The sequence below is a fragment of the Dromiciops gliroides genome, chromosome 3 (genome assembly GCF_019393635.1).
Source record: "Dromiciops gliroides isolate mDroGli1 chromosome 3, mDroGli1.pri, whole genome shotgun sequence".
NCBI classification, from domain to species: Eukaryota; Metazoa; Chordata; class Mammalia; order Microbiotheria; family Microbiotheriidae; genus Dromiciops; species Dromiciops gliroides.
Genome location: NC_057863.1, coordinates 474,300,854 through 474,326,468, shown reverse-complemented (window position 1 = coordinate 474,326,468; position 25,615 = coordinate 474,300,854). Strand labels below are relative to the sequence as shown.

General features: G+C 38.3%; 1 protein-coding gene across 2 annotated transcripts in view; it reads right to left on the bottom strand.

Moving 5' to 3' along the window:
• STARD13 (StAR related lipid transfer domain containing 13) overlaps positions 1-25,615 on the bottom strand; it is a 681,455-nt gene that overhangs the window by 220,150 nt on the left and 435,690 nt on the right. The window lies entirely within an intron of this gene.

Sequence of the window (25,615 nt, the reverse complement as noted above, 5' to 3'; positions counted from 1 at the left end):
GAACACATTAGTAGCAGGGTATCACAAGAGGAAAAGTTACAGGAATTCAAAGGATGGAAGAAATTGCTTAGGGGTGAGGCCCAGGCAGGAATCTAGAAAGTCTCCATAAAAGAAGTGGCACTTGATGGAGGAATAAGGGAAAAGGGAATGGCATGAGCCAAACCAAGGAGGCAGGAAAAGTACAGGGTGTGTTCAGGAACTGAGAGTAGTTCAGTTTGGCTGGAGCAAAGGCTACATGTAGGAGAGTAATGGGAGAAAATATTTTTCTTCCCCACTTCCCCACCCCCACTCCCTATAACATTCTGTTTAATGTGAAAAGCAGCCAAGTCTGTAGCAGTTATGTTATAGGATTCTGAGTATGGGGCTTAGTGAAAAAGGCACTCTCAGTAAGCATACAGCCAAGCTGGCCTTTCATTTGTCTGGCTCAAAGTTAAACATAGTTTGGTCTCGGGTTTATAGTCCAAACAAAGAAAAGCTCCCAATTTAAAGCTTAGAAAAGCCTAAATCAAGACATCAGCACCTTTGTATGACAAAAGGCCCTCCAGCTGCATTTGACTTTCACATTTCCCCTTGCTGCCTTTTTATGAAGGCCAGATCAACCATGAGTTCTTTTCTGGAGGGGTCACACAGTGCTGATCTAGAACCCATACAGGAATTCTAGACCCCTTTTCTCTGCGGGAAGTTAGAGCCCATAGAGGGCCTGGCATACAACATGCCCTTTAACTGATAAATGCGATAGTTGGAGTTCCCCTCAGGTGATGCAAATGATATAATTTCAATTCAGCATCAGATTTGAAAAGGGAAAAACCATAAGCTGCTGATAACTATTTAAAGAAATTCAGGATTGAAGAGGAGGAACTGAGATGGGGGGATAGGATGGGGCAGAAAGAGGAGGGAGGGAAGGAGAGAAAGAGAGAGAGGGAGGTCAGTGGGCAGATCTAAAAGGAGCATTCCAATTATAAGGCACAGCCAAAAAAAAAATGCCCATATTCCTTTCATGAATAAGTTGCATGTGTTAGCCAGTGAAGCCCCTTCCAGTTCTCAAATTTTGTGATTCAGTAAATGAAATTCTAACTAAAAGTACTGGAATTGGTATTGAGATATTTAAAGCTTTAGCAATTGAATTCATCATTCATTTATTTGGAGGAGTTGGGAAGGAATGGAATCAAGGGTACATGTGGTAGGTTCATCCGTAGTGATGAGAAATGATTTGTCTTCTGTAACTATAGGGAAAGTGGAGATGATGTTGAGATGGTTTGGGGAATGGAGGAGGAGAGCTAAGGAAATTCATGTTTTGACGGCCTCAAGCTTGTCCTTTATGTCATATGTCCAGTGATTTAGAACTAAGGGGCCTATATGACATCTAATCCAACCATCACATTTTTTCAGATGAAGAAATGAAGGTCAACAGAAGTAAATAGTTTAAAATTATATAGATAGCAGAAGTGAGATTTGAACCCAGGTTTTTCTTCCCCTGTAACATTACTTCATGTATTTTTCTATTAGTCCTAACTCTCCTACCAACCCTCCATTAGGTTATAATTCCCTTGAGTGCTTCTTTTTTCACCTTTATATGCCTAATGCAATGCTTTGCAGATTTGACTTGGTCAAGGTCACACACCTAGGCTGTCTCAGAGGAAGGATTTGAACTTGGAATCTTTCTGATTCAAAGGCAAGCTATTATTATCCACACTGTGGACAGATGGTGGGCCTGGAAGCAGGAAGATGCATTTTCCTTAGTTCAAGTCTGGCAATCAGACACTAGCTATGTGACCCTAGGCAAGTTATTTAACCCTATTTGCCTCAGTTTCCTCCTCTGTAAAATGAGCTGGAGAAGGAAATGGCAATCCACTCCAGTATCTTTGCCAAGAAAACTCCAAATGGGGTCATGAAGACTCAAACATGACTCAACAACAATGAACTATGAAGAGATCTCACCATCTAGACTGTCTGGAAGCGCAGAGGAAGAGCATATCTGTGATTGCTAATGTAGAAACATGCCTCAATGCAGCAGTATGATAAAGCTACCTGATCTCTTACCAAGGTTCAGGAAAGGCAATCATTAGTCTTGTTTGTACTGATCCATTTTTCTTTGATTAGAAGCTAACACTAGATCAAGGGTTCTTAACCATTTTTTTTTTTCTATCATGGGAGGGACCCTTTGACAGTATGGTGAAGTTCACAATGTTTTTAAATTCATAAAATACATAGGATCTCAAAAGAAATCAATTATATTGAAATGGTTATCAAAATATACTTTTTAGGGGCAGCTAGGTGGCGCAGTGGATAGAGCACCGGCCCTGGAGTCAGGAGTACCTGGGTTCAAATCCGGCCTCAGACACTTAACACTTACTAGCTGTGTGACCCTGGACAAGTCACTTAACCCCAATTGCCTCACTAAAAAAAAAAAAAGAAAATATACTTTTTAAATGGACATGCTGAAATCTATCCAGAGATATCTAGGTTAATGCCCCTGTACTAGATAGCTTCCATATACCCATCTAGTTTGGCTCCTAGCATTCTGGGATTAACCCTGTCACCAACCATACAAGTAGGACAGGCATCTGCTTCCCCATCACTTTTGCATTCAAAAGGAGCAAGGAGAATTTCGGAAGGGAAAGGAATGAGCATTTATTAAGAACCTACTATGTGCCAGGTACTATTGTAAGTTCTTTATACATATTTTGTTAAAATGACCCTATGAGGTAAGTGCTATTATTATCCCATTTTCAAGTTGAGGAAATTCAGATAGAGGTTAAGTGACTTGCCCGAAGTCACAGAGCTAGCAAATGTCTTCCTGACTCCAGACCTAACACTCTAGCTGCCTCTGAATCAGGAGAAGTAAGGGGAAAATTGGATAAGAATTGGAGAACTTATTGGGGGAGTAGTAGAGGGAAATCTGGAGAAAACATATAGTACTCAGACTCTTGCACCTGCATTTCAAAGCTAATGAGTATTTATTACCAATATGAATACTGTATTTCATCTCAATCTTCGCTGCATTTGCAAAATGAATGTGTATTGATTCTTCTTTGAGAAGCCCTGCAGTATCTAGGAGCCAAATTATGAAGAAAATCACTGTATGTACTTTCTACATAAGACTGAAGGTCTTGGGATATTTTGCTCTGAAAGCTGAAAGATTACAAATACTACATTCTTTGGGTTCACACAAATGCACTGGGGCACCAACATGACATAATATTCCACAAGAGCCTGGCAGTTATCAATGGAGCCAGAGTGAAAACAAATAAACACACAAAAGCATTCTTATACTCCTGGGTGAAAGAAAGCTAAAGACTGATTTTACTGAAGTACAGTCTGTATATCAACAATAACTGCCTGAAGATGGTGGTCTCCTGAGGAGCAGGAGGGAAGAGGAAAATCTGAAGCCTTGGGTAACACCTATAAGTGTACCCCAAAGTTTTTATAATTTAATATGTTCCAGAGTAGACTATTTCAAGCTGGTGAGTGCCATGGCTCTCTAGTAAGAAAATTATTCTAGTGACCTATGGTAAGCGTACTTTCTATTGCTATGAATTTTTAAATTAATGTTATATTTTTATATAGGAGAATCATTAGATATTAACAATTCCTTTCAAAGTTTCTTACAAGGACTTACATATTTTTGTTAAATGGTGAGTAAACTATTAGATTAGTAACTAACTCCCAGAAGGCAGGGACTGAATCTCACTTTGTATTCAAGTACAGGACTTTGCACTTATTAAATATCTGTGTTGCCTTTTGTCTGAACGTGTGAAGAAAGCAGCCTACTAAGTTTCCTGATCTGAGGCCTTCTGAGGCCACACTGAGATAGGTGATCCTTCTGATCTTTTGGGATGTGAGCTTGCCGGAGCTCCTTAGAAAATGTCCTGGGGAGATGACCACAAAAATATAAAGGAAAACAGTGTTGGAAGATTTCAGGCCTGTGGTGCAGTGACCAATCATGACTTTAGAAGCCTAGCAGTAAAGCAAGTCTACCACTTCTTGGCAAAGAGGTAACATACTACAGGGACAGAGTAAATGAGGCATACATTTTCAGACATAGCCAATGGGGAAAATTGGTGATGAGTGCTGAAAAGAAAGAAAACAGGGTCAATGAAACATTAAAAGACACACAGAAAGAAGTTTCAAAGGGAACACAGGCAAGCAGGGCAGCCATTTTCACAAATTTAACATACACTTCAAAAAAGCTCTAATCTGACAAAGGTTCATAGTTTCATGTACAAACCACTTTTCTATTGTTCTTGGTGTAACAGTGGTTGAGTTGAACTACAGGAGCCACTTCTGGGAGTTCGTACAGGGCTGTTTTACCTACTTCCGGACAGACATGTGGGAGCTGTGGGTTTTGTTTTGGGCTATGTGTGATTCAGTGTTGAAGAGCTTAATGCTTGGGGTGTTGAAGAATCTCCTTAGGGGCCACTGAGTCAAAAGCAAAAATGACTCAGTGAATCTTTAAAAGGGTTCAGTGTTCTGTGCCCTTTTCTCTACAGATTGTGTCAGGAATATCTCAAGCTGCTTCTCATAAGGGGTGAGGCAAGGGTGATTGAACTATCCCATACCACAGCAGCAATGCAGCCATGAGTACATGGCGTTTAAAGCAAATGTCCTGTCTAGGCAAGCCTGAGACCGAGTATGAGCTATTTCTTTTGTGTTTGCTCTTTCCTAAACATTGTTGTTGTTGTTGATGATGATGATGATTTGCGCCTGACTCTTCATGACCCCATTTTGGGGTTTTCTTGGCAAAGATACTGGAATGGCTTACTATTTCCTTCTCCAGCCCAGCTCATTTTACAGATAAGGAAACTGAGTCCAACAGGGTTAAGTGCCTTACCCAGGGTCACAGAGCTGGTAAGTACCTGAAGCCAGATTTGAACTCAGGAAGAGGTGTCTTCCTGACTCTAGGTCCAGCACTCTATCTACGATGCCACTTAGCAGCCCCTTCCTGAATGCAGAAGAATAAATATCCAGAGGTGGATATGTCCAGCTTTGCAGGTGACTTTATGGGGTTCAAGAAATCTGAAAGTCCTGAGTCTTTTTTGGGCAGACCCGACAGGCACAGGAAGGGGTGAAGGTGGTGATGGGGAGTCCCTGGCAATGACCCCAGCACAAGAAGATCATAAAAAAGAGGATTGGGTTCAAGCCTGGCCCCTCTTGCTAAAAGACATGGACTGTATAGTACAGAAGTATAATGTAACAATGACTATTACAGAAGTCTCCAAAACTACTTTGTGTTTCTTATGAAGGGCAAACTTTCTAGGAATGTGTAACTGCAGTAATAAGTTAAGGTGCTGAGTACTGTTTCAAGTGTTCTACCTACAGGCCTTATGTACCTTTTGTTTATTTCTTTGGTGTGTAGGAAATAAATACCTGGCTGGTACCTGAATCACACTGTGTACTGAGTGCTTTTTACTCCCTTTTTCATCCTCCTGGCTCTCCTTTCTACTCCAGGTTAACATTTATTTTTTGGTCAATGCCCCCCTCATAAAATGTATTACCTAGAGTTGCACATAATCAATCAGGTTTGTTCTGAGAGGCACAGAATGTTGCTGTATTTCTAAGAGGATAACCAGGTTGTGAAGTGGATAGAGCACTAGGCCTGGAGTCAGGAAGACGGGAGTTCAAATCTAACCTCAGACCTTATTAGCTATGTGCCCCTGGGCAAGTCACTTAATCTCTATCGGCCTTAATTGAGTGGAGAAGAAAATGGCAAGCCACTCTAGTATCTTTGCCAAGAAAACCCCAAATGAGGCCATGAAGCATCAGAAATGACTGAATAACAACAATACTTCTAAGAAATGGAGAAAAGTTATCCACACATAAATAAGAAAAGAAATGTTAGCAGATGAGTTCTCAATGACTAGAGATGGGCAACAGGCGCCCTGGAGGGCTCCCATTATTAACAGGTCACATGCCTTCATCATGACTGTGTCTTTGGTGCAATGCCCATTACAGACTTAGGAGAGACCACTCCTCATCCATGTACAAACTGTCCAGAGGGGCAAGAGGTGTCTGTGTTTTTCTTTGTTCTTCGCATGGTGGTGGCAGTTTGGGAGGGGAGGGAAAGTGAACCTAATTTAAGTATCTTACTGGTCCTCCTCCTCTGCCCATTCTCAAGGCTAGCCTGGTCTACTTCTGCTGATTCATGGAATCCAATGCCACGGCAAACACTCCAACTACAGCCAAAAGACCAACATTGCAATCTGACCTTTAAACAAAATGTTTTGTGTTTAAAATTTCCAAGTTTGTCTCTTGATGGATGAACACAGATTAACGCCTGGTGGAATCTAGTTTACACATGGCCAAAGGCACGGAGTACTCTTACTGAAGCCAGGAATCTCTCCTTGTGATTTCATCCTTCCCCTTTGCATACATTCCAACTTTATAAACTCATCACAGAGAATCCAAAGTTATTCTGCCTCATACAGAATACAAGTGATAAGCTTAAAAAATGATGTAGAGAACTGCTTTTTTCAAAAATTGTCAATTCTAGTCTTCTTTCAATCTCTTCAATACAGTCTACTTATATTCATTTAAGGATGAATTCCAAAGTCATCTCCTCCAAGAATATTTCCAACAAAGGATCTCTTACCATCACTTGTCATCTAAACACTTGTAAACATATAATGATATACATATATGACAAATTTATAAACATATAGTATATGATTTGTAACTTAGATAATTGTATTGATATTACATCTGAAATCATCCACAGTATCCCCTGTAATTGTCCCTTACTTCAATTAATCAATAAACCTTTATTAAGCATCTACTATGTACCAGGCACTGTGCTAAACACTGAGGATTTTTTTTTTTAAAGATGCAAAAAGGGTCCTGCCCTCAAGAAATTTACAATCTAATGGAACTGTTAGGTATAGAATGCTTATATTTTTGTTCAGATCTGTGATTTCATTAGTATAGAGAAATTCTGGTGTGGAAACTCCATTCAATTCATGCATATAAGAAACTTACCTGTAACAAATAGTTTCAGAGAGTTGCTTGGGGGTACTGAAATATTTGATGTCTTGCCCAGGGTTGCACAGCATGAGTGGACTTGGCAATCAGGGAAACCTAGGTTCAAAGGTATCTCTCTATTCGTTATGCTACATTGTCTCTCTATATTTAGAATATTTTGAAGAAATCTTAGAGATTAATCAGTCTGACCTTCATAGCCTCTATGGGAAAACTTTCAGATAGGAACTGAAAAGATAGCACATTCATTCAACTTTTTCAACCGTTCAGATTTTTAAGTTTTCTTATATTGAGCCAAAACGTTTCTTCTTCTAAATTACAAACATTTGTCCTAGTTCCTCTCTGTGCAGTTATGCGAATTGTCTAATCATTCTTCCACATGACAGCAATCATGTCACCCTCCACCTCCTCTCCCCCTTTAATCTTCTCTTCTCCAAAGAAAACATTTCCAGTTCTTTCAATTGTTCATTGCATGCTATTGTTCCAGAACCACTGCTTGGCAATTATTTTGTTGAACTGACAGCCCTTCATAGGACCTACTTGGCCATTTCAAAATTTTTTTATTCTCCTTAATCCTTCATCCACACCCTTAGTTACCCACACATCTTATTTTACTGAGATCAAGGTCATCTGGACTTCCCCTTCCTCAGCTTTTATCAACCACACCTCAAAAATGCTATCCTCCCCTGCTTCCCACCCCTTCTAGTCAAAGAGAGCTCTTTCATTTCTGATGTTTTCATTGTCTTCTCCCAGGTCCTCCAACTCTCTTTTATCACTCATGCTCTCTCTTCCTTGTTCATTTTCCCTCTCTTCCTCTTTACTGGTTCTTCCCTATCACCCTACAAGTATCCTTAGGTCTCCCCTAGTGCAATCTTCCAGTCTTAAGATCCTTTTACTCCCTTTTTCTCTCCTCCCTTTCATTGTCAGTCTTTATTGTCTCCATTTGTTCACCACCTATCCACTTTTTCTAATGTGATTTTTGTCTCCACCACTGTAAGAAGTTGATCTTTCTCTAAGGTCACCAGTGATTTCCTAATTGCCAACCAAATGACTTTTTCCTCAGTCTTCATGCTCCTTGCCATTTCTATTGCATATGACAGCACTGACTCTTCCCCAACTTTTTCCTTCTTGATGCTCTCTTCATCTGTGTCTCTTATAATATTACCTTCTTGTGTTTCTTTCCCCATCTCTTTAATCACTCTTTCCCAGTCTTCTATTTTTTGTTGTTGTTCATTCGTTTCAGTTGTCAGACTCTTCATGACCAGTTTGTGGTTTTCTTGGCAAAGAAAACCAGCTGTTCTCCATCTAATTTTTACAGATGAAGAAATGGAGGCAGCCAGGGTTAAGTAACTTGACCAGGATCACAGCGTCAATAAGTGTCTGAGACCAGATTTCAACTCATGAAGCCCAGTGCTCTATCCACTGTGATTCCTAATTGCCCAGTCTTCTTTTAGGGTTCTTCTTTTTCCTCACATCCCCTTTATGTAAGTATTTCTCAGGGCTCTATCCTCCTTTCTTCTCTTCTCTTGCTATATGCTGTTCCTTGCATTCTCATCTTATCCAACATTTTCAATTAATGACTTCAAAATCTGTATTTTGTAGATTTTTCATCCTATTTTTTTTCTGAGTTCCAGACTGATATTTCCAAGTGCTTCCTGAAATTTCCTATTTCTTCCTTCTCATTACTTTCTTATTTCTCTTAATGGTACCAACATTCTGCCAGTCATCTACATTTGAAACAATGTTATCTGATTCAACAAAATCCCATTTAATTAATTGCCAGATCTTATTGATTCTATCTTCATGATACCTTTAGAATCTATCATGTTCTCGGTCTCCCCTCTAATTCATGTCTTCATTATTTTTCAGTCTTATTCCACTCTGATGCATCTCACACATCACTGCCAATTTTTTTTTTCTAATACAAAGATCAGAAATATACAGAAGTGATCAGAATTCTCTTTGCCTGTCTCTACATGTTGAGATCCTAGCATTCTTCAGGACCAACCTCAATGCCACCTCCTCACAAAGGCTTCCAAGATTATTCTCCGCTCCCAAATCAGAAGTTACTTTTCTCAGCACCTTGTTCATACATCTTTTACACATCATATACTATTTTATTAGTTATTAACATGTATGATTTATCTCCCTTACTAGATTATAAATTCTATGAAGACAGGAACTGAATATGTACCTTTGTATTTCTCCCAGAATGTAACATAGTGCTTTCTCTAGAACAGCTACTCAAATGATCATTGATTGAATTAATTTATATATATATAATGTGTATATATATATATATAATGTGTGTGTGTATATATATATATATATATATATATATATACACACACATATACATATACATATGTATATATAGTATCCACTGTGGACAAGGCAATGAGCTAGGTTCTATGAGCTGTCATCTTAAGAGTTACCTTTTGTAAGAGATATTTCTCGATCCTCTCCCCACCTTATAAGATTATCTCCCAGCTACATTCAAAATATGGTGTATGTTTATAGTTATTTACATGTTGTTTCCTGAATTAAGAGCAAAAACTGTGTTTTTGTTTTTCTATTCCCAGCACTTAGCAGTTTCTATGCTAAGACATAGTATGTGCTAACTAAAGTTTTATTGACTAATTATAAGCAAAGTAACAACAAAGACAGTCATTGCCCACCCTCAGAAATGTTACCATAGGGTAAATATGGAATCAAGTCGTGTTCTAAATGCACTGCTGAAGTCTATATTTAGAGGAATCTTATAATGAATATCATTGTCAACTGAATGCTTAATCCCTACTTATATGATTTATAAATCTATAACATCCTGAATATATTTCATTTTATACACTGAATGTGCTTAAAGTGGCATACACTTTATTAGGGTTTTGAGATTTTTAAAGCTTATCTCAAGTCTAACTAAATTGGCGAATCAATAGGATGGTCTGATGCAGCATGTGAAGACTCAATAAATGTTGAGAAATCACAACGGCTTGCAGAATGTTAGAGAAAGATGGTAGAGGATTCATCATGCCAAGTGCCTCTCTCACACCTTTAAGTCAAGCATCCCCTTGGAAAAATGCAGCTCAAGACACTCAAAACTAGGACAGATTTTCCCTCTCTCTCCTTGTTTCTGACACCAAAAGATTATCAATCTGTACTGTAAGAACAGAAAGCAGTGGAGAAAAAGTAGAGCAGATCCCACAATTAGAGAAGTATTAGGAGCTTGAGCCCATGACAAAATCCCCATGATATCAACAAGAGCTTTGGATTTAAGTGTCAGGGGAGATTTGGATGTGATGGGATAGATGAATTTAAGGTTTTTGTTGAAGGAAAAAGATCTTTGGAGGAAATTGCTTTACCAGTGATGATTCAGCCACAATGAATGCTGTTTTTTGTTTGCTTTAAAATGTATCCCATAGGGACAAGGCCTGAAATGACTTTATAATATAGGACCCTATTTAGAGGAGATCATGTTTACCAGAATAATACTTCATTTTACATAGTGTTTGATAGTTTGGTTTTTGGGGGTTTTTTTTGTTTTGTTTTTTGGCAGGGCAATAAGGGTTAAGTGACTTGCCCAGGGTTACAAAGCTATTAAGTGTCAAGTGTCTGAGGCCAGATTTGAACTCAGGTCCTCCTGAATCCAGGGCTGGTGCTTTATCCACTGCACTACCTAGCTGCCCCCCATAGTGTTTGATAGTTAATAAAGTCCTTTCCTTACAACAACTGTATGAATCAAAAAGACTTAAGGCAGTTAGGTGCCATAGTGAATAGAGCACTGGATCTAGAGTCAGGAAGACCTCAATTCATATGGCCTTAGATGCTTACTAGCTATGTGACCCTGGGTAAGTCACTTAACCTTTGCCTGCCTCAGTTTCCTCATCTTTAAAATAGGGATAATAATAACACCTACTTTTCTCAGGGTTATTGTAAGGATACAATGAGATAATATTTGCAAAGTGCTTGGTAAACCCTCAAGTGCTATATAAATATTAGCTCCAGTTATTATTGTATTATTATCTCCCAATTAAGAATGCTGAGTAAAAAGATGTTAATTGACTTTCCCAAGATTACACAGATGGGGTGATGGTGGAGCTAGATCCTGAACCAAGGTCATGTAGTTCTACTTGTAATGTTCCTTTCAATTAGGGGAAAAAAGAATTAATACTTCCTGGTGTAGCTCTCTATTCCTTGTTTCTAGGATATTTTCTCCTGTTAGTGCCCAGTGGATATATGAACATTTTCTGACGCACTGAACAAATATGTATTTAATTTCAGAATTCCTGTGTCTTCAGATCATGATAACTTTTTGGTAACTCAGCCCACTGGGGCCATAGACTCATGGTTCATATCATACATAGCCTCTCTGATGCCTAATTTTATGGATCAATCAGATAATCAACCAGTGAATTTCTCCTCTAACCCACCAAGATGATTCAACGGTAATCTATCACAGAAAACAATTATTAGATATCCAAAAGGTACTTTACAATGTTCTTCTAATTTAAAACTAGGTACAGTTCCCTTGACCCTCTGTTTTTCTCTGTATATATGCTTTTCTTCAAAGAATTAATCATACTATCATAGCTTTCAAATGATTAGAAAATATTTTACAGTTTTCTGTTTCCACACACTTCCCTTTTTCTGAAAAGTAGAATACCTTCCCATTTCTATTTCTGTTCTACTTCTCCTTTTCTCTATATTTCTTCAAAAATCACTTACAGAGGCTCAGCAATCACCACCTCTTGGGATATACTTGGTTCAGTCCTGATGGCTTGAGCCCACTGAGGGCTAATAGGTAGGTCTAACTCCTATCTCCTGACTTAAACTTGGATTTCAACTTCCTATTTATTATTTTTGTATCTTCCCTGGCCTGTGGATTTTTCTCCTAAATAGATAAATATGTGACCACACTATGGATCCATGATTTCATCAGTGGGAAAATGCTGGTGTGGAATCTCCTTCCTTCAAAGCCATTAGCAACCCATCCCAGGCAGTAAGTCCCAGCTACTTGCCTAGGGCACAGGGTGCCATGTCCAAGGTTACATAACTCTACTTAGAGGTGAGATTTGAATCCAGGTTTTCCTGACTCTAAGCCCAGAATTCCCTATACCATGCTTTATCCCTTTGGTAGAGAAAACAGAAGCTAAGTCAGAGGAGCAGCTCCACCTTCTCTCTGTTATTCATCATCATGTTTTCATTTACCCTGAGCAACAGTAATACCCCACTTTCTTACCACCCACATAGATTAAAAAAAACCCTATCTGTTGTCCTTAGCTCTCATCACCAGTCCAAGTTCATTTGGAGCTTCCATATTCCTGATGCCCCCCCCTTTTTTTCTTTTACAATAAGTCAGGTACCACTCTTAAAAATCACCCTCAGCTGTCTGCTTTAATTTCCATTGTCTCTACAAGCCTATACCAAATCTAAGTGCTGGTGAATTCTTTGTGTTTCTTCCTCAGCAGAGTACTTCCTTGAATTTGCTTTCCTGTGCTAAGATCTTTGCCTAATTTATTCCCAATATTTTGTACCTTTGTTTACAAATGTCTAAGACCATGAATTTTATTGTTGGATTTCTTCTTGGATTTTTTTGCTTTGTTTTGTTTTGTTTTTGAGGGGCAATGGGGGTTAAGTGACTTGCCCAGGGTCACACAGCTAGTAAGTGTGAAGTGTCTGAGGCCAGATTTGAACTCAGGTACTCCTGAATCCAAGGCCGGTGCTTAATCCACTGCACCACCTAGCTGCCCCCTTTCTTCTTGGATTTTATCTTTTGTGAGTTACTGTTTCCTCTACTGGTATTCTTTTTTTTTTCTATCTTGTAACTGCTTTGTGGTATCTGGCTTGGCAGATACATGTGAACAGATTTCTCTTTCCCTTCCCATTTTAGCTTAAAGCCTCAATCACATTTTCAAGATTCCATTTCAAGACATATATAGAGATATAGATATATACTTTTTAAAAAATCAATTATAAATTTTATTTAACTTTTTTATATCCCCTTCATTTTCAAATATATCTTTCACCCTTCCATAGAGAGCCATTGCTTATAATAAAGAATTTTTTAAAAAGAAAGAACTAAGAGAGAAAAATAGCAGTTCAGGAAAACTAACCAATATATCAACTAAGTCTGACATTATATGCAATATTTTATACCTCAAGTCTAGAGCTTTGCAAAGAAGACAGGAAGACAGGGAGGTAAATTTTTTTTCCTTTATTCTTCATGGTCAAGCTTGATCATTGCAATTATATATGTAATGATTAGAATGACGCCACCTGCTGGAGACTTACTGTAGAAAAGTTCCACCATGAAAGGAAGGTCTTTGAGGGCAAGAACATGGGTCTTTTCTTTGGTGTCAGGAAGTGACGTTTGCTAGTGGGAGGAAGAAGGAGGAACCTGGCGCTCTGACTGGGTCTATTTCCTGAGGACTCCGGCGGAGAAGGGAGCTAGAAATGCACTCTCCCTTTAATAGATAGGAATCTAGGCCTTTCTCTCTCTCTTTACCAAATTCTTATTCTCCTTAATAAATGTTAAAAAGCGTAACTCTTGCTAAAGCTTATAATTTATTGGTGACACTCAGATATTTTAGACAGACTAGCTAGAATTTTAGCCCTTAACATATGGTAATCAGCTTTGTTTTTTATTATTTTTCAATTGTTATAGTCATTATATGTATCTTTTTACTGAATTAGTTTACTTTGCTTTGCAATATTTCATAGAAGTCTTCCTATGCTTCTTTGTATTCTTCATCATTTTTGCAGCACAGAATATTCTATTACATTCCCATACCAGGATTTATTAGCCATTCACCAAATGATGGGCACCTACTTTTGTTTTCAATTTTCTGCTGCTGCAAAATGTGCTGCTGTGTACATGGGATCTTTCTATCTTTGGCTTCCTTGGGGTCTATACCTAATGTGACATCTAAGCATCAAAGGGTATGAACATTTTAGTTACTTTATTTATATAATTTCAGCTTCTTTCTTAGTGTAATTTCAAATTCAGGTAAGTATATTCATATTAGCCCTGGTTAAGTAGATCTAATCTATGACTACATTTTAAACTAGAATCCAAAATTCAAAATCTCATTCTCATTCACCATATTTACTTCTCAAATCTTCCTTTATTTACCTCTCCTTAGGCCTCTATCTTCACTTAGCAGTACTATAAAAATATTACTTATGCTTTTTAATGTCTTTAGTTTCTTGCCCAGAGTTATATATTCCTTAGCATTGATTTCTAGGTTCCTTCTGGAAACATCATTTGTTCCCACAAGAATCACTAAGAGTCGGCTGTGGTCATTATACTTGACGAGTCTTGGTGTGCGCTCCTTGTGGCTACTCTCTTCTATGGTCTGCTGGTCTTTAGCAGGGATGCAGGTTCTTTGCTTCTCTACCACTGCTGCTAGGGTGGTAGTTCTGAAAAGCTCATAGGCTGAGGCTATTTTAGTACTTTTGAGATTCAGACCCAACCTACCTGCATGTAGCTGGCTATGGAAAAGGTCATGCATTTAGGGCTCACATTTTCTCTGGCTACCAAATCAAACTCTCTTTGTCTAAACTTTCATTGTAAGATAATTCCTTTTAACTTCCTTCCACTCCCACAATACTAATCACAATTCATGCAAATCAAAGAGATTGGATGGAGAAAAATTAAGACACCAACAACTGTCCTACTTCCCTTTTGTTCTACATTCCTTCTAACAACAAGATCACTGTCCTCTCCAATGCTGTTTTCTTTCCTTTGGCTAGTTTATATTTCTTCTCTCTCAGCCTATCTAACCCTATCCACCCAGAAGGGCCCAGTTCAAGCCTTACCCTTTCCATGACACCTTGGAAACTGTTTCAGCCCATATTGTGTATCTTCTTTATTCTGATTTCCATCAGCACTAGCTTCTGCAACTCTCATTTTGACAATCAGTCACATGCTGCCTTATTTTGTTGAGGTTTTTTGTATACTTTATTTCCCATTGAAGTCACAAGCTGCTTGAGGCTACAGTCTATTTTATATGCTACTTTTGCATTCCCCAAAGTATCAAACACACTACTAGCCCTCTATAAACATTTATCGAGTTGGATCTACTCCCCCAATGTCCACTGTAACACATCAACAACTTATCATTCCGCTTTTGTTTGCAGACTACATGAGGGAACCCACCACTTTCCAAGGTAGCCCACTGTACTTTTCCAAAGCTTTAATTGTTAGGAATGTTTCTCCTCACATAGAGCCTGTGTGCCTCTGGAGCTTCTACCCATTGCTCTTAGCTTTGCTCTCTGGGAGCAATCTAAACCTTTCTACGCATACCAGTCTTTCAAGAATACAAAGAGAGTGATTGTGTTCTCCTGAGTTTTCTTCATTATCATCATCTCAGTTCCTTCAACTGATCTTCATATGACATGGTTGTGACTCCAAGAAGCTGTAGTATGTATGTACAGCCACCACACCCTGGTAAACCATCTCAGCAGATGGGCTAAACCAGGGTTGATGGTAACCAATAGGCCTCAAATCCATTGTTGAGTTAGGGGATGCTTCCCCCAAGCATGTGAACACTTCTAGAGGAGTGAGCAAATGACTACAATTTGTTCCAATGTGAAGGCAGCTGAAACAGGCACTGTGGAGCCCTTAAAGCTTGATCAGACATCAAAGACACCAAGGTCATTCACTGCTTCCCAGGCCATTACCAGTCGTCCTGACTTTTGTCTTGTCACTGGACTTCAATGACTCAGGAAGACAGAATGAGGGCGACAACTTTGTGCAACTCTGTCTCACTTAATCTAATTCGCTTTCGATTCAAGACATCACCCATGATGTCATCGATCCTCTTCAAAAACAAAGGACAAATAACAACAACATATGACAAGGACATAAGGTTCTTCATCATTCAGTGTGCACTACTTTATGTTCTCTAAATTGTCAACTAAAATATGGTGCCCAGAATTGAAAATAGTATTCCAAGTAGGATCTGACTAGAGCAAACTGTCAATTCCTTATTCCTGAAAACTATACCTCTCTTAATATAGCCCAAGATTAACTTAGCTACATCAGCTGCCAAATCATACTGTTCACTCATGGAATTTTTGGTCTCACATTTATAGAATATGTCACATATTATAAAATATTTTCCCATCCATTATCTCATTTTGATTTTCATAATAAGGTAGGCAGGAAGAAATTTTATCCCCATTTCACAGAGAAGTAAGTGTATTGTTAATAGGGAGAAATGTAAAGTCTCAAATTGGGGTTCAGAAATTTATCCAACAAGCACAAGATGGGGTAAATATGATTAGATGGCAGTTTGTTGGAAAAAGATCTGTGCTACATGCTAAGGATGTAAAGAAAGGAAAAAAAAAAGAAAACAAAAAACTTCACAAAGTCCCTGCTCTCAAGGAGCTCACAGTCCATCTCTGATTTTGTAGGTTTTTGAATGATGATGAATATTTTGTTATTGTTCAAAGAAAGGTTCCAAGTTCATACGAGTCATAACTGTACTACCTTTAAATGTGGAGAAACTTGGGGCTGTTTCTAAACCAGATGGTATTTAAGGAAAGACATCCTTGAAATCAAAATAGCCATGAAGTACCATGTACATTTAGTGCCAGAGGTTGTGAGATAGGATGCTTGACATGTTGCTCATTCAGTTCTTGCTTTCTTCCTGATTACCAAGCTCTCACACTTGAAACCCTACTTATTAGCATTTTGAACTCTTAAGTGCCCTGAAACGTCATCTAGTCCAAACACACTTATTTTACAGGTTCAAAAAATAAATTCCATAGAGAGATTATATGAATTCATCTAGGGAGTGGCCAAGCTGTTACAAGAACTTGAACAATTTCCAGTTTGAGTGTTATTCCCAGCTTGCCGAACTTCCCTGTGTTATGTGATTTCTCTAGTCATTTAGCTTTGATTGCTGGTATGTGTGCAGGGGTTTCTCCAGCATGGCTCCAAGTGCCCACAATGACAGGTCAAAGGAGCTCAAGCTCACTCCCATGGGTTCTTATGCCTGGACACAGGGCTTGTATCATGCAGTGCAAACTTGGAAAAGGGAAGACATGAGATGTGGAACTACTTGGGCAAACAAGATGGAAAATAATTGCTGGGATAGAGGTGGAGACTGACACAAAGTTCTGGGGTATTCCGAGCCACTGCGAGTAGGGAAATATGTGAAAGGAAATGGAAGTAAAAAAAAAAATTAGATCCCAGGGTCTGAGCAAAGAGGAAGGGAACCAGAGTGAAAATGTGCAGCTAGAGATTCAGATGAGGTTCCCTAGGGAGGAAGAGATTGTACATTTACTTGGCCTAGCTGGGAAACCATGGAAGGGAGTTCAGTGGCTCAGTGGATAATTGAGCAAGGGGCCTACAGTCAGGAAGATCTGGCATTAGTCATTTAGTAGCTGTCTGACTTCAGGCAAGTCACTCAACCTCTGTAGGTCTCAGTTTTATCAACTGTAAAATGGGAACAATGCTAGCACCCACCTCACAGGGTTGTTGTGAGGACCAAATGAGGCAATATCTGTAGAGTGCTTAGCACAGGGCCTGACACATAGCAGACACTTAATAAACACTCTCTTCCTCCCTTTCCTTTCTCTCCCTGCCCCTCCCCAGACATGATAGCAGATGACAGCCAGGGGAAGCAGTGAGTAGTTCCAGGAAAAAGGTAAAGATTCCAGGAACAAGCATCATGGGCACAGAGAAAGGTGCTCCTGGTAATGCCAAGGTTTTGGTAAAGCTTCCAGAGAGAAAAGGAGAAATCGAGTGGAAGAGTTCTGGGATCAGAACTAGGAAGAGCTAGGAAGTATTAGGAAGATGAGGAGCCAGAGTTCTCAATGGCTTCAAGGGCCTGGCTGTTTCACACTGCTATTATAATTTCCACTACTACTGAAAATTATTATCTAATTTAGTAGTTTTATGGCTAGAAAACATTTCACATACAGTATCTCAACTCAACCCTATGATGTATGCAGTACAAATGTTATTATTCCCATTTTGTAGATTCAGAAACTGAGGCCAAAGAAGATAAATAATGTATACAAGGTCACACACTTGGGAAGGAGGATTTGAAACTGAAAGCCAGATCATCTGACTCCAATCCTAGTATTTGTTTCACTACTCCATGGAACATCTATAACATTTTAGACACTAAAATTTATTTGCCCCTATTTAGAAAAGAATATTATTTTTATATGAGTTTTCATTAAGCAACACAGCTCTCTTTTCAAAAATCTTATTAATTCTGGTCTTTAGCCCTTTAAAAAGTCTCAAAGTATATTATTTGGTATAAAAATAGGTTAAAAACCTGTTAGGAATGCATTTAAATTCTAAACCTTAATTGCATTTAATTAAATTCCTAAGTCCTTTCTTTTAATCTTAAAAAGGTACATTTATCAACATTCCAAGCACTGAAAACCATTTGGCTAAAAAAATTTTTTTGATTTTTGCCTCCAGGCATAAAGATAAAAATTTTTCTTCTCCTTCCCCCTCCCCCACCCCTATCCATGAATCAAAGTTATCTAACTTCCCTGTCTTAGATATCTGTGAACTATATATTTTTTAAAAAGTTAATGTATGTGTGTAGTTTGTCAACAAGTATTTAAATATATTTCGACCTGTGTTACATTTCAACAAGTTTAGATCGTTGGCAGTGATCACTTTTATTATTTCACTAAAATGTTAGATAACCTCAAAAGGCTTAGACTTATCCAATTTTCCATAAGCAACAAAGAAACATAAAGACATAGAATTTTAGAGTTTAGAGATTATAGGAGTATAAATTTTAAAGATATAAGGGATGTTAGAGATAATCTAGTCCAATCCCTTCATTTTTACATATGAAGAGCCTCAGGCCCATAAAAGGGAAGCAACTTTCCACCCTGGTATTAAATAGTGAGTTTGAATTTGAACCCCATATTCAGTCTTCCCCTTCCAATGTCAACAGAAACAGAAGAATGGCATGTAGAACTAAGAAAAAACCATGAGAAAAGTTAGGACTCAATTATTTAAATGTCTGGTCTTCTGTGGCTATTTCATCAGGTTAATAACGTTCTGGACTCTCAGAGAAGTTTTCTCTTTCATTGTGATGTCATTTGGTTCTGTGGTTTCAATGATCATCTCTAAGCAGATGAATCAGATTTACATGTCTAGCATTCTTCTCTCTCCTGAGCTCCATTCCAGTTGTCTCATTTCCCCTGGATGAGTCATAAATATCCCAAACTCAACATGTCCAAAATAAATTGCATTCTCTTTTCTCATAAAATAACTACTATTCCTTACTTCCCTATTTCTGTCAAGGGAGCCACCTTACTTCTAAATTCTACAAACATGTTTACAACCTCAATTGGCCTTGATTTTTCACTCTTCTTCCCCCCCACCCACCCCCTACTCCCCTCCAATCAGTTACCAGCTATTGTCAAGAAGATTTCTAAAGCAACTGCCCTTCTCTCCACTTATACAACCACTGTACAAGTTAAGGCCCTTATCCCCTCTCACCTGAACCATTGAAAAGTCCTCCTAACTTGTCTCTCTATTTTCAGTATCTCCCTTTTCAATCCATCTTCCATACAGGTGTCAAATTGAGCATGTTACCCTCCAACACAAGAAAATTCAATGGCTCCCTATTGCCTTAAAGAAAAAATTGAATTTTTTTTTCATTCACTTGTCATTGTTTAAAAGGTACTCTGTGCTAGGTACTTGACTATTCATTCAAAATGAGACAGTCCCATACCCAAGGAGTTTACTTTCTATGGTGGGGTGGGGTGGGTAATACACGATAAGGTAATGCAAGTTATATGAATTCTGCTAAAGTCACTTATTTGAAATTACTTATTATGAAAAATTCCCAATGTGTACTTAATCACTTAGAGTGCAATGGAGAGGGGAATAGTGGATATGGGTAGGCAGGGATATATAACCAATGAAGAACTTCAAAGAGGATCAGGAGAAAAAGAAGATGTTAAGGAAATATATATGAAAAAGAAAAGATGGGTTAAGGTTGTATATAATAGGAGGCAGGCTGTAAGTATTCTACTGATGTCAAGAGAAAATGAGGAAGGCCCGCTGGCATGGTGGGTGGATTCCCTGGGGCAAACTAATGAGAAGACTTGGACAACAATCATGTAAGATGGGCAGGTTGCAGTTTGCATTGTCAGAGGGAAAATCCAAATGTTTGATATCACAGATCCATTTGAATCAGTATGTAAATACAGAGAGCAATGGACAGATCCCTGAACCTGGAATCAGGAAGACTTAAAATCTTGTCTCAGACACTTACTAGCTATGTGCAAGTCTTACTAGCTACCTTGGGCAAGTCACTTAACCTCTGTCTGCCTCAGTTTCTTCAACTGTCACATAGGGATAATAGTAACACCTGCTTCCTAGGTACTATGGATCCTTACTACTTGTGAAGATTAAATGAGATAACAGTAAAGTGCTTAGCCCATGCCTGGCACACAGTGGGCCAAAGGTCTGTTCCTTTCCTTCTCTAACTGGTAGAGGGAGGACATTAGCATTTTGTCGGGATCACAGTAGGCCTCATGTAGGAGGTAATACTTCTGCTGAGCTTTTAAAGAAGCTCTTGATTCTAAGAGCTAGAAGAGAGGAAGGAGTGCATTCTAGGCATGGGGGACAGCCAGTGCAAAGGTGTGCAGATGGGAGATAGATCGTCATAGATTGGGAACAGCCAGTCCACTAATTTGGCTGGAACATGGTGTATATGATAAGCCTGGAAAGGGAGGTTGAAGCCAGGCTATGAAGGGCTTTCAATGCCAAAGAGAGGAGTTTGTATTTGATCCTACAGATAACAAAGGGCCCCCTGAGCTTTTTGGAAGTAGGTGGGGGTGGGGGGAAGGACCTGACATGATTAGACCTGTTCTTTTACAGGTATGACTTTGGCAGCTATATGAAGAATGGATTGCAGGAAGGAGAAATTTGAGGCAGAGACCAATTGTGAGAATACTACAGTAGTCCAGGCAGGAGGTGATGAGGACCTGAACCAAAATGGTTGTAGTGTGAATGGAATGAAGGGCACTGGTGCTTAAAAAAAAAAGCTTTGAATATATGATCAATACGATTTGTTAACTGATTGCATAGCAAGGATAAGGGATAATAAAGAGTTGACAATGACTCCAAAGTTGCAAACCTAGATCAGTTTCCACTTTGCATCTGCTGCTTTGCCCAGTTTCACTCCCCAGAATAAGATCTCTCTCTTAGGATAAGCTCATCACTTTTTTTTTTTTTTTTTTTTTTTTTTTTAGTGAGGCAATTGGGGTTAAGTGACTTGCCCAGGGTTACACAGCTAGTAAGTATTAAGTGTCTGAGACCGGATTTGAACTCAGGTACTCCTGACTCCAGGGCCGGTGCTCTATCCACTATGCCACCTAGCTGCCCCAGCTCATCACTTCTAAACTAACCACCATGCTGCTAAATCAGGGCTTGACTGACACCATTTCCCTCAGCCCTTTCTACTCTCTAATTGGAGGGCTACAGAATAGAGTGCCAAACTCCTCCTAATGCCTTCCTTTATAGAGGACAGAAACTGGACTCTCAGAACTCTCTATTTTTTTTATCTGCTGCTCTGCCTGGTTTCAACTCCCAAAGCAAGATGACCCCTTGCAGGGTACCCTCTGGTATCCCCCAGCTCCCCACTTTTCTGTCTCCTTTTGGCTATTGTTTCCCCCTTTAGACTATAAGCTCCTTGAGGATAGCGACTATCTCTCTTTTATTAATTATAAACCTAGCATTTAGCACACTGCCTGGCACATAATAGGCACTTAATCAAAATTATGTACAACTAGGAGATATATATGATAAATGTTTTCACATGGTGATCTCATCAGTTCCCATGGTTCCAATGATTATCCCTATGCAGATTCTCAGGTCTACTTATCCAACACTAACTTTTTTCAGGTGTGGACAGTTTTTATAGTTGAGTTGGACATTGGGTAGTGCTAGTCTCTCTTTTGCTTGTTTTCTTTATCAAAATTTTTCTTGATGTTCTTTCCCATCTATTTTTCCCATATGAATTGTGGCAAAACCTTGAGATTTAGTCTTACATCTAAAACTGAATGTCTCCTAAATAAACTCAACATTTCCCAAACTGAACTCATTATCTGTTCTCCAAACCATGCTGTTTTCCTAAATTCCCAAATTATTGTGGAGGGTACCACTTCCCAGTCTCCAGGCTCAAAACTTCAGCTCTTTACTCTCTCTCTCACCTCCCCACCCCCCCATATCCAGTCACTGATAAAGTCCTGCTGTTTCCACCTTTATAATATTTCTTGTATATACCCCTTCTCTCCTCTGATACTACCACCAGTCTAATGCAGGCCCTCATCACTCATGCCTGATCACCACAATTAGCTTGCTGGTTGATCTCCCTGACTCAAGTCTCCTTCCACTCAAATTCATATTCTGCTCAGCAGCCACACTGATTTTCCTAAAATGCAGATCTGACCATACTACTTCCCCCGCCTCCTTTCAAAGTCCTTAAATACCTCGACAACTTCCTAAGTTTCAGTCTGATACCTTATTCCCTTCTGTACATTCTGTGATCTCGTGATGTCATCAGTCCTCTTTGAAAATGAAGGACAAACAACTGTTCCTCACATAAGATCCTCCATCTCACAACTTTCACACACACACACACACACACACACACACACACACCCTCTCACCCTCACATTCTCCTCCTTCATCCTGATTCCTTCAAGACAGTTCAAATCCCACCTTCTCCAGGAGACTTTTTCAAGTCCTCCCAGCTGCCAGTCTCCCATTTATTCTGTATATTCCTTATATCAGCCCACTTGTATTTATGTTGTCTCCCCCATTAGAATGTGATCTCCTTGAAGGCAGGGACTGCCTTTTTGCCTTTCTCTGTATCTCTAGTGCTTGGCACAGTGCCTGACACTTGGGAAGTCCTTACTAAATTCTTCTTGTCGAGACTTAATTTGACAAATAAGAAAAATGCTTGTGTTCAGTGTCCTCTTCTAGACCTGCCTGAAATTCCACAACCTTTGACCCAGCTCTGTTTTCCTTATTCCCTTCTTTCTTCTTTTTTTCAGTGGCTGTAGGCAATGGATATAGAATTCTGTTTCTGCTGGTTTTGCTATGCATCATCTCCTAGAGGTCGTTCTTTTTTTGCCCTATATGTATCATATTTATAATTTTAGAGTACCATAGTATTTTATTATTTAATATACCATGATTTATTTAGTCATTCTTCAACTGTAGGACATTAAAGCTGTTTTCCTATTTTTCTTTGCTATTACAAAGAAGGCAGTTATAAATATTTTTTGTACAGATTGGATCTTTTATCATTTCGAGGAGAAATTCCTAGAAATGAAATTAGTGGGTTAAAAGGAAGGAAATAAGCTTTTATTAAGCATCTACTTTGTGCCAGGTATGTGCTAAGTGCTTTATAGATATTATCTCATTTTTTCCTTACAACAACCTTGGGAGATACCTGCTACTGTTATCCCCATTTTACAGATGAGGAAACTGAGGCTGAGAGACAGTAAGTGACATGTAGAGGGTCACACAGGCTAGTTAAGTACCTGAGTCTAGAAATGAACTCAAGGTTTTCTAGACTCTAGGCTTGGCACTCTATCCAATGTACCACCAAGCTTGGGAAAACCAACCTCTGATAATTTTTCAATTTTTTTTATTTACTGGTTTGCAGTAACACCAACCATGAGTGCCTGATTCCCTACAGCCCTGACAATTCTGTTTTTTTAAAAATTTCCCTATTCTTATGGACGTTTGGTGGTATTTTTCAATGATCTTATCCTGTAGTTAAATAAATGCAACATATTTTCATGTAGTTATTAACAATTTTTATATGTATACACACATATATATATATATAATTTTTTTGGTGTGGCAATGGGGGTTAAGTGACTTGCCCAAGGGTCACACAGCTAGTAAGTGTCAAGTGTCTGAGGCCTGATTTGAACTCAGGTCCTCTTCAATCCAGGACTGGTGCTTTATCCACTGCGCCACCTAGCTGCCCCCAACAATTGATATTTCTTTTGGATCATTTCTACACTGGGATGTAAGCATTGCTGAGATATGTATTAGTTCCCTATATATTTTGGACATCAAAACTTTATCTGATATATTTACCAAAAATGTTTCTCCTTATCTGGAGGCTTTAGAGTTATTGCTCTTGTTGGATAAAAATGTATCTTTGTAGAATCAAATCTATTAATTTTGTCTCAAGAGATTTCTTTTTTTTCATTACTTACCAAACTCTTCCTCCCCATAGCTGAGATGAATATATTATTTCTTTGTCTTACATTTTAAAATATTTAAATAGCTGATCATATTAGAACTTATTGCAGTATCTGGTGTGGAGGAGGGATCCAAACATAGAGTTATGTAGTTTTCTCATCAGTTCCTATCAAATATTGATTTGCTATTTGCTATTATTTTGAAGTATAAGTTTATAACATGTAAGTTTATAACTTTTACATAACATGGATTTTTTTTAGTTCCACTGACCTATTTCTTGATTTTTTTTTTTCAGGTGTGGACAGTTTTTATAGTTGAGTTGGACATTGGGTAGTGCTAGTCTCTCTTTTGCTTGTTTTCTTTATCAAAATTTTTCTTGATGTTCTTTCCCATCTATTTTTCCCATATGAATTGTGGCAAAACCTTATCTAATTATAATAAAAGAACCAGTTGAGATTTTGGATGAAATCTGTAAATTACTTTGGGAAATAATATATTTTTTACTATAATTTTCTTGACTTAAACAAGAGCAGGAGATATCCATTCATCTGTTCAATTCTTCTTCAATTTTCATCAAAATTATTTTGAGTTGATTGCGTATAGGTTACTTGTAAGTTTTGATGCTTTAATACCCAAATACTGATATATTTTGTCTTTATTGTAAAGGTTAATCCTATTAACTATCAATTTTCCTTGTTTATTGGTGGTAATATATAGAAATGTTGATTTATGGGTTTACATTGTTTTCCGCTATTTTCATGAATGTTTTTTATTACTTCCATTATTTTTTTTGCTAATCATCTCACTATTTCTAGGTGTACAATCCTGTAGCCTGCAAACTGAGATAGTTTAACTTCTTCACTGATAATGCTTATTCCTTTCATTTAATTTTAATGCCTTATTACTATTGTCAAGACTTCTAAAGAAGTTAATAGGAATAAGGAGAGTAGAAATCCCTATTTAACATTGGTTTTAAATAGGAATGCTTCTAGTGTTTTTCCACTGATAGATCAGTTCATGCTCTTTAGTATGTGCTTTTTTATCATATCATATATTTTCCTACATTTTATATTACTATATTTTCTTTTCTCCTATCTGACATGAGTGCTATATCCAATGATATTTATAATAGTTTTTATATTTTCTCTACTTCATAAGATTTATTTTATTGATTGTTCTGCCATTAAATCACCCTTGCATTCCATTTATGAATCTTACTTTATCATGAAAGGTAATTATTTTTGCACTACTCATAAAACCATATACCATGAACTGGTAGAAAACTTTTAGGTCTTCTAGTCTAACCACCTCATTTTACAGGTGACGAAACTGAGGCCCAGAACTATTAAATGCCTAGCATAAAGTCACAGAGGTAGTAAATGATAGACCTGGGATTTGAACTCAAATTCCATGACCCTAAAT